The sequence below is a fragment of the Pinus tabuliformis genome, chromosome 6, assembly GCF_031772625.1.
Source record: "Pinus tabuliformis cultivar Carrire ecotype Pingquan chromosome 6, CPIR1, whole genome shotgun sequence".
NCBI classification, from domain to species: domain Eukaryota; kingdom Viridiplantae; phylum Streptophyta; class Pinopsida; order Pinales; family Pinaceae; genus Pinus; species Pinus tabuliformis.
Genome location: NC_142292.1, coordinates 440,928,946 through 440,937,708, shown reverse-complemented (window position 1 = coordinate 440,937,708; position 8,763 = coordinate 440,928,946). Strand labels below are relative to the sequence as shown.

At 39.1% G+C, this 8,763-nt stretch overlaps 1 long non-coding RNA gene across 1 annotated transcript; it reads right to left on the bottom strand.

The window, feature by feature from the left end:
- Window positions 1-348: 348 nt before the first annotated feature.
- On the bottom strand, window positions 349-1,163 carry LOC149259181 (uncharacterized). Its single transcript, XR_016246938.1, has 2 exons — window positions 939-1,163; window positions 349-843 (listed from the first exon to the last, which is right to left on the bottom strand). It is a non-coding gene; the product is annotated as an uncharacterized LOC149259181 (long non-coding RNA).
- Window positions 1,164-8,763: the final 7,600 nt, after the last annotated feature.

Genomic DNA, 8,763 nt, shown 5'->3' with positions numbered 1-8,763 from the left:
CTGTAAAACTCTTCTTGAAAACTCTATACAATTATGAAACCCTACTGCGAATACATCATTAACATAGTTACGAACCCTACAGTGATATAACATTAACACACGAACGAGTAATTGAAGCTTCAAGATACATAATCAACGGAGAGATCCTGTTACTCTAAACTACAGATATAACTTCCAACAATAATTAAACTCAGAGCCGCATTCATAGGAAAGCTCGAAATCTTTTAAAGAAAGTGACACAGTGTTCACATATAAATTATCTCACCCACATAAAACTGTACAGCACAAGATGTGCACAAAGAGTAGCAACGATAACCATAAAAGCGCATAATTATTCACATATCAGTCAAAAGAAAAACGTAAATACTTTCCAAAGGAAAAACCCACATTGTTTTGGCAGGAAGAAAACTCAAATGGTTTCAGCCGAAAAGTTTGTTGTTACAGGAAGTACCAAGTCAAGGCTTGAACCTAAGTTTGGAATAATTACACCAATGCGGCCTTGGTTTCCAGGCCATAGTTGACTGAAACCCTCAGCGCAACACCGTAAAATAGACATACAAATTCTTCTTGTAACAATAGACATTCTCCATTAGAAAGGGAGTTTAACAGGCAAATGCCTAAAAGCCTTCCACTTAGCTTCGGAAATTCAAAATACAAGAACTATCACAAATCTGGAGAAATGTAGCAAGTAGCCACAAATTTATCGCAGGTATTCCTTGACTGTCAACAAGCATAGGACTGCCGATAAGCTTCATCGGAAACCCTCGAGCGTAGAAGGCAAGAAGGGGAGCCATAAACTTCTTTGTCAGCAGTTTGAAACCCTCGGACCCGTTTCCTTTACTCCTACACAAGACCGTATGGAACTGTATTAGCAATAAGACCAGAGATAACTGAACATTGGCGGAAAAACAAAAACAAAAAAAACAAAAAATACTCACTTGAATAACTTGATGGGTATCAAACAATCCACAGGAAAAAATTCCATGACCTTGACTCTGACATCGTTCAACCGCATGGTAAACAAGAGACTATAGACCAAGCAAACCAGCGAGAGAAGGAGAGCCAGATCAAGTGCCGAGGAGCAAGGAGGCACAATGAGGTGAAACTCCAGAAAACAAACTTGAGTAATCTCCGGGAGAGCGCCCAGCCCTAAGATCAAAGTCCCAAAACCTCCACCGTCGATGCGATGAGAGTCCCACGGCGACCACATGTCGAAGGACAGTTTTGTCGTGCCACGATTCCATGGCCAAGTAAAAAGATTAAATGCCAAAATGAGTGGATAGTCTAGCTAGAGCGAAAAACTGGTGAGCCTTCATAAAATTTAAAGCCAAATAAATTTGACTGTTAGCAAAAATAGAGAATAAGACCACCCGGTTTGCATGGATTCTATTGTAGCCCACATATCAAAATTTTAACATGTGACCAGAGTAATGATTCGTATTATGTATTTACGCCATGATTTATTACTAAATGGATTACGAGGCAGAATTTTAATATTTTTTTTTTATTATTATGTATTTGCTTACTAATATATTATGTAAATAGTTGGAGATGTGACACTGGTAAAGACAATAACGGTAAAAGTCACGGAAGCTTGTTATTGTATTTCGTAAAGTAGATGATTGCTCCAATCCACACATACAGTGAAGTAAAGTACCTCGAGTCGAAAACGGATATAAAAATATTGGTTAAGTGCGGAAGTATAACTGCAGTTTTTTTATTGGTTTGCTGGTTAAATTTTCTGATATTTTTGAAACAAAATAAGTTCTTCTTTTAATTTAAAAATATAAATATTTGAAACACATGTCGAATGCTTTTGAGCATTTATTTGGATTTTTTTAGGAATATATATGAATTGAAATTATATATATATATATATATATATATATATTAAATTATTAGATAAAGCAAAATTTATTTTGTAAAATAAATTTCAGAAAAAATTGTAATGTGAAAAAAAATAGAAGGCTAGGAGTATACTTCAAAAATATTTCTGCTTGGTTAAGAATTTATTTTCCTGTAACTTAAGGAAATAGGTTAATGGCTCAAGACCAAGGATGATGAGTCAGCTTGCATTCCTTGATAACAAGGAGAGATCAACCAAAGATATATGTTCAAAAGTATTTCTGCTTGGTTAAGAATTTATTTTCCTCTAACTTAAGGAAATAGGTTAATGGCTCAAGACCAAGGATGATGAGTCAGCTTGCATTCCTTGATAACAAGGAGAGAACAACCAAAGATATCTGTCGTGAGTGCTGGTTTGACAACTAAATTATGATAGACTTTCCCACCATTAATATATATATATATAATAAAATAAAATTATATAAATTTCAAAATATTTATCACACTATTATCCTTTAATTCAACAAAACTATAAATATTTCTAAAACTTTTTGTTAATACTTTATAAAAAAAATTAAAACATTTTGATTAACCTCTCACTCTTTTATTTTTTACATCTCATAACCCATCATTCTCATCCTATATAAACCTTGTTAAATTCTTAAAAGTAAAAACAATTTAAGCTAAACAAGGAATGACCTTGAAATATGGGAAACATAAAGGTCGGCTGGTGGGGTATACACAACTTGGCAGATCATCTGGACAAACGAGCACTGCGAGGATGTTGTCCAATCGACTGCAATGTGCATGTGTTAATCTCGTAGGTTCAATTGAGGTGAAAAGCCATTGTTAGGGAGAAAAATATTGTGGGGCATACAGTAATTTGGTTCGTTTTGAAAAAATGATGTCATCTTGTTGAAAGGGCAGAACCTTCAGCCATTTTCTGCACCAAGGGATCGTATACTTCTTCTGTCTATGGCAGCCAAACAGAAACAATATGTTAGATAAGACAACTAACTCCGAATCAAGAAACCCATCAACAAAAACAGTACATTTATTGTGCATCCATTATTGAATGGTTGAAAATTAAACGTGAAATTGGATGTAGCTTTTGAAAATGAGAGAATGCTTGCATTTATCACTGTCAGCTGAAGCTTCTGCAGCTCTCAGACGAAAAGCGTTTCGTTTTCTGGCAGTGGGTAGGAATAAGAACATTTCTATTCATAACAAGCATCTCAATCATGACTTCCGTGACATCTTTGTCTGACGAGCAATTAATGGAAGCAGAAGAGAATACCTTATCTGAATCTTGATCATCGACACAAAGCTCCTCCTCCTTCACCCACACAACTGACTGAACACTTTTTGAAGGAGCCTGCTCTCACAATGTCTTGATCCTATCCTGCAGCTGCTTCACATACTCGATGGCATCATAGAGTAGGTATAAATTTGATGGCCACGCTTATCCTTCATTTTATTTTATTTTTCACTATCTTTTATATTTACTTTTATCTCATTTTTCAGTTTTGATTTTCTCATAATTGTCACTAAAACTTCCCTGACATTAATAATAAGTTTAAATAACGAGTTTAAGTAACGGTAACAAATATTTGTTCTCTATCCCAATAATAAATAAATAATAACGGTAACAAATTCTGGGAAATAGAGTTAAGAAAAACATAAACAAAAATCTATCGATCCCAAACCAGCTTAGGAAACACTAAAAATAGAAACAACAAAGAGTGCATAGATTATGGCTTCTACATCAATTGGGATGCGCTCAAACGCCTTGCCACTTTCCGGACTTGAAGGATCCTCAATGCACTCCTGCATGTTGTCCATGTCTATTGTAACATGATATCATTCATGACCAGCAAGATCTTATTCTTCACTTCATTCCTATCAAATACTACTTCAGAGGGATTGCATATGCCAATAATGATCAATTACATATAAATATTATTCTCGCATCGTAATATTCCACACTTTGAGTACCTATGTAACCACCACCCCTGCGATACCCTCTTCCCACCAACATAACCCTTTAAGTCTGGTAGCTCATCCTTAATTGAACTTAGAATTTCTTAATGATATCCTTGGCCAATGACTTCATCTTAATTTGTGTTCTCCAATTCCAAGGAGACCCTGGGCCAAAAGTTCCTTTTTGACACTGAGGATGTTGTCTAACTATTCTTGTGATTAAAGGAAATGAAGAAAAACATAATTAAACTAAGTGAGCACCATTAAAGAGTGCAAAGCTCAATGTATTTCAAAAGAAAATAACCAATACCAAACATGAAGAAAATAAAGAGAAAACAATACAATCTATGTAAAACCAATGTCATCATAATAATTAATCCACAATCAATAGCTATGATCTTGTAACAATCCTCTCTAAATAGAGACCCAAGGCATAACCACAACCTGCTATCTCATTTGAAGATTTATTGCAAGTACATTGTGTTACTCGTGAAGATACCCTTACCATATATCGAACTCTCAAATTCTTTTTCAGAACGAAAAAGCTGAGATATATTATATTAAGGCAATATAAAGAGCAGATAATTACAATCAGATAAGGCTCTTCAAGTAGGCCCCGTGCATCAAAGAAGGATCAAAACAAAATGCCGAATAAGAAGATACACTTGATCAAATAATGCCTAGGATGTGGAGCAAATTGTCAGATGTGGACAACAAAAATTGCAGTACCTGTAGAGGAAGCACGTAACAAGAGGAACAAAATGACATCACGCCTGAAACTTCGGTGCATCAAAAACCCGGGAGGGAGAAAACCTGTATGGGGAAAGAAATCCCCTCAGAGATAACTTTTTATAGACCATATACCTGAAGGAGATAACAGCCTGTCCTTGGATGATTTCTTGCAGGGAGGGAGTCGTAAAGGGCGACTACATTATGAAAAATAGACATGAGAGGTGCTCTCCTGTTCCTGAAAATAAAATCATTTCTCCACTTCCAGACATACCATAGAGTTATGACGATAATGGATCTCCACGATTCACGTTGCCCACTCCACCAAAAGAAAGCATCCTGCGAAGAAGCATGGGCCACAACGGGGAAGCCAAGAAATGCTGCCAATTCATACCACAACAAACGCGTTTTCTGGCATTGAAAAAACATGTGGAAATTGCTTTCCTCTGCCTCTTCACATAACAAGCATATACCCGGACCGTGCCAGTTCCTCTTAATCAAGTTCTCCCAAGACAGGTTTTTGTTGTAGAACACTAGCCACGCAAAGAAGATAAGTTTGGGGGGACATCCTGATTTCCAGAAACAAGGAGAAGTATCATAAATGTATATGACCTTCATCATATAATAAATTTTTTATTTATTTTTATGGTGGGGATGATAGATTTTATGAAAATAAAATGTAATCACTAAAAAAAATTAAAGAAAAAGAATATTTCTAGAATTTGTAATTAATATAAGTTTAAAATGAAATAAAGAATGTATGATTAAAAAAAAAAAATTTAGAATTTGTAATTAATATAAGTTTAAGATGAAAATAAAAAATTTATAATATGGTGAGTCAAAAAATTAACCTCTCCTTTAGAGTCAACAATACAATAAAACTCTGCATAGATGGTTCATCGGTTTCAATCTGCTCAGATGCACGCCACAGAATAATTACATCTGGCTTAAATTGCCTGGACTGCCTCTTGAATTGTGGACTAAGGAATCGATGGAAAATATCGGGAATGCAATCGGTCGTTTCATATATGTAGACCCCCGCTGTATTGGTGCTAGAGACAAATGCGTGGCCTGGATATTGATTGAAAGAGAATACAGGTGTGGTTTTCCTGCTACCATTGATCTAACGTGGGAGCTGTCAAAAGTTCAGCAGCGCCTTGACTACTGGGGCGTGCCTTTCAGGTGCTCCATATGTCACAAAACTGGGCACCTCTCCTCAACTTGTCCTCGACGGCCGAGCGGAAAAATGAAGAAGAAGGCTGTTTATATCTCCTCCCGTGCACATGAAAGAGTTTCGGCAGCTTTTGATTGGCCTCTCCCTTCAGAGAATTTGCGGGCTCCTGGTAATTCTGAAGCCGTTTCTCCTCCCCTGATGGGCAGGGCCTTTGATCGTTCTGCTAGCCTCCCTCTTTCCTGTTCTGTCTTCGTGGACCCTCCCTTCCGATCCTCGAATCTGTCGGCTGAACATCCGAGGTCTTCTACTGTTTCCAAGTCACCTTCTTTGCCCGTCATCAACCCTCCAGGCAATACTTTGTGCACATTCTATTCGTCGCCGCCTCCTGAACCGGATTTGGACCCTGAGATCCCTCCTCCTCCCACAACTTCCAAACCATTCGGTATTGATTCCGCGGCTGCCTCCACCATATACATTTCTTCTTCTCCCCATTCGCCCCCCCTCGCCCTCTTCCTATCCCGGAACCCTCGCCCATCCCCTCACATGGGCGATTTTCTGAGATTAGACCACTTCCTCCCTTTTCTGCCCCCTCGCCCTACATCCCTGAATTGGATGACCGTAAGGGAAAAGGGCCTATTATCCCGGTTTCCCCTCCACCTTCTCCCCAGGCCTCTCCTCATAATTCATTCGACCGCGACATCGATCTCCTCCTTCAAAAGGCTTCACTTAATCTCCAGTCTCTTACTGTCCATCGACCTTCCCATTCCCCCTCGCCCCACATCAGCCCAACATCTGCGGGGAACATTACAGTCCGTCGGAAGGAGAACCGCGGCAGTCGGCACTTTCGTGGTAGAAAAGGAAGGCGGGACTCGTCAATCCGAGATCCTACACTGATTGACATTCCTGTGACTGAAGTTGTTGTCGACGTCTTTTCTGAAAATAGGCCTCTTAGAGCTGGTCGGCCTCTTGAAGGTCTCAAATGATTGACATTTTGTCCTTGAACATTCGGGGCCTTGGCGCTGAACACAAATTTCTGGCCCTTAAACAACTTTTTGTCTCTTCGAACTCCAAAATGCTCCTCATTCAGGAAACCATGCATGACAGCGCTCATACCATCTTATATTTCAGGCGAATGATGCCGACTTGGCATATGGTCGCTACTAATGCTGAAGGTATGTCCGGGGGACTCGCTGTCTTGTGGGACCCTAAGTGGATCTCTGCTGCTGCATTCCAGTGCTTTGCAGGCATTCTGGTTCTGGCACATCTCTGGGGTTCCCCAAACCCCTTCCATATATTAAATTTATATGCTCCATATAAAAATCATTTTCGTTTCTGGAATCAATTGCTTTTCATCTGAGCTCCTTGACATTGACTCTTTGATTATTGGCGGGGATTTTAACTGCACATTCTGTAATGAAGAAATCTGGGGAAACAATAAGAAGTATGACCCTATAGGAAGATTCATCAGGGAATCTTTTTTTCAATATGCCTTCATTGATGTCTTGCCGGTTGAATAGGGGCCTACCTGGGATAATGGCCGATCAAACAACTCCTACTTGGCGAAGAGAATCGACAGATTTATTTTCCATGAACGATTGATTGGAAAATTTGGGCCTCCATCTATGAACATCATCCCGTCCTATATATCCGATCACAGACCCATTACCTTTCAATGGAAAAAATCTGGTTGTAGATTCGGTTACCCCTTCAAGTTTAACCGTACTTGGTTGGATGATGAAAAGTTCAATATCTTTATTAAGGATTTCTGGAAGCAATCACATACGCAGGCGATGGACCCTCCTTGTCATTTTATCGAGCGCCTACAATCCCTCCGATCGGAGGTTAAAAAATGGCAAAGACAGAAGGCTGCCTCAAATAAAAAAGAGATAAAAAATATTTGCACAGAATTAAAACGCTTATCTCTCCTGTTTAAAAATCCTTGTTTGCCGTCTCACATCAAGCATAGGATTTGGATTCTGGAAAAAAAAAACAGAAGATTTTAAAAGAAGAAGAGCTATCTTGGAGGCTCAAAAGTCGGGCTTTATGGCTCAGGGAGGGTGACCATAACACCAAGTTTTTTCACAGGTATGCAAATAAGAGAAGGGAGATCAACGCCATATGGGAGATCAAGGACGAGCATGGGAATTCACACTCCACTCAGGATGCTATTTCTAAAGAGGCTATCTGTTAAACACACATGGACAGCAAAGACAATATGAAATATAAAACATGCAATACAATTTTTATTAACATGAGATATACATTTATAGTACAATACGTGACTCTTGGGTTTCAGATCGCAAGGTCTCTTGGACTGCTTTGGTCCATTCGGCTTCCACACTAACCCATTGAGGATTAGGTGTCCAACATTCCCCCCCTTAATCCGAAGGGTTATGTATGAGTCCAAGAAAAGAGTTGTAATACAAAATGTGCAAAAAATGCATGGCAGCACTAGGCTGAATGTGCTCTATGAAATGTTGGTATAAAGGGCAGTGGTTTAAGGATGACCACCAACACTGGAACGCTTAGTGCAGTTCTCGGAACTCTTCCAAAACTGGCAAGAAACTAAAGGTTTCTGCTAGAGGAAGTGATCCTATTGTTTTAAAGAGGGAAACCTTCAACCATAAAAGGGAGGTCTCACCCCACATAAAAGGTAAAACTTCAACCTGAAAAGGGAAGTCTCAACCTGTGATGGTTTAAGGATGACCAACAACTCTGGAATGCTTAATGCAATTCCTGGAACTCTTCCAAAACTGGCAAGAAGCTGGCGTCTTCTGCTAGAGGAAGTGTTCTCAATTGTGTTCCTGGAACTCTTCCAAAACTAGCAAGAAGCTGAAGTCTTCTGCTAGAGGAAGTGTCCCAGATTACCAACTCAAGGCATGCTCAGGGGCATCTTTGTCTCTGGCTACAACTCTGAAACTGGTGTGGCAGGTTGTGGCTCAGGCTCGCTTGATGTGGCTTTGAAGCTTGTAGATGACCATCATTTCCCCCCCTGTCAGATACAAGGTGAGAAGATGGAGAAAACTCAACTGCAA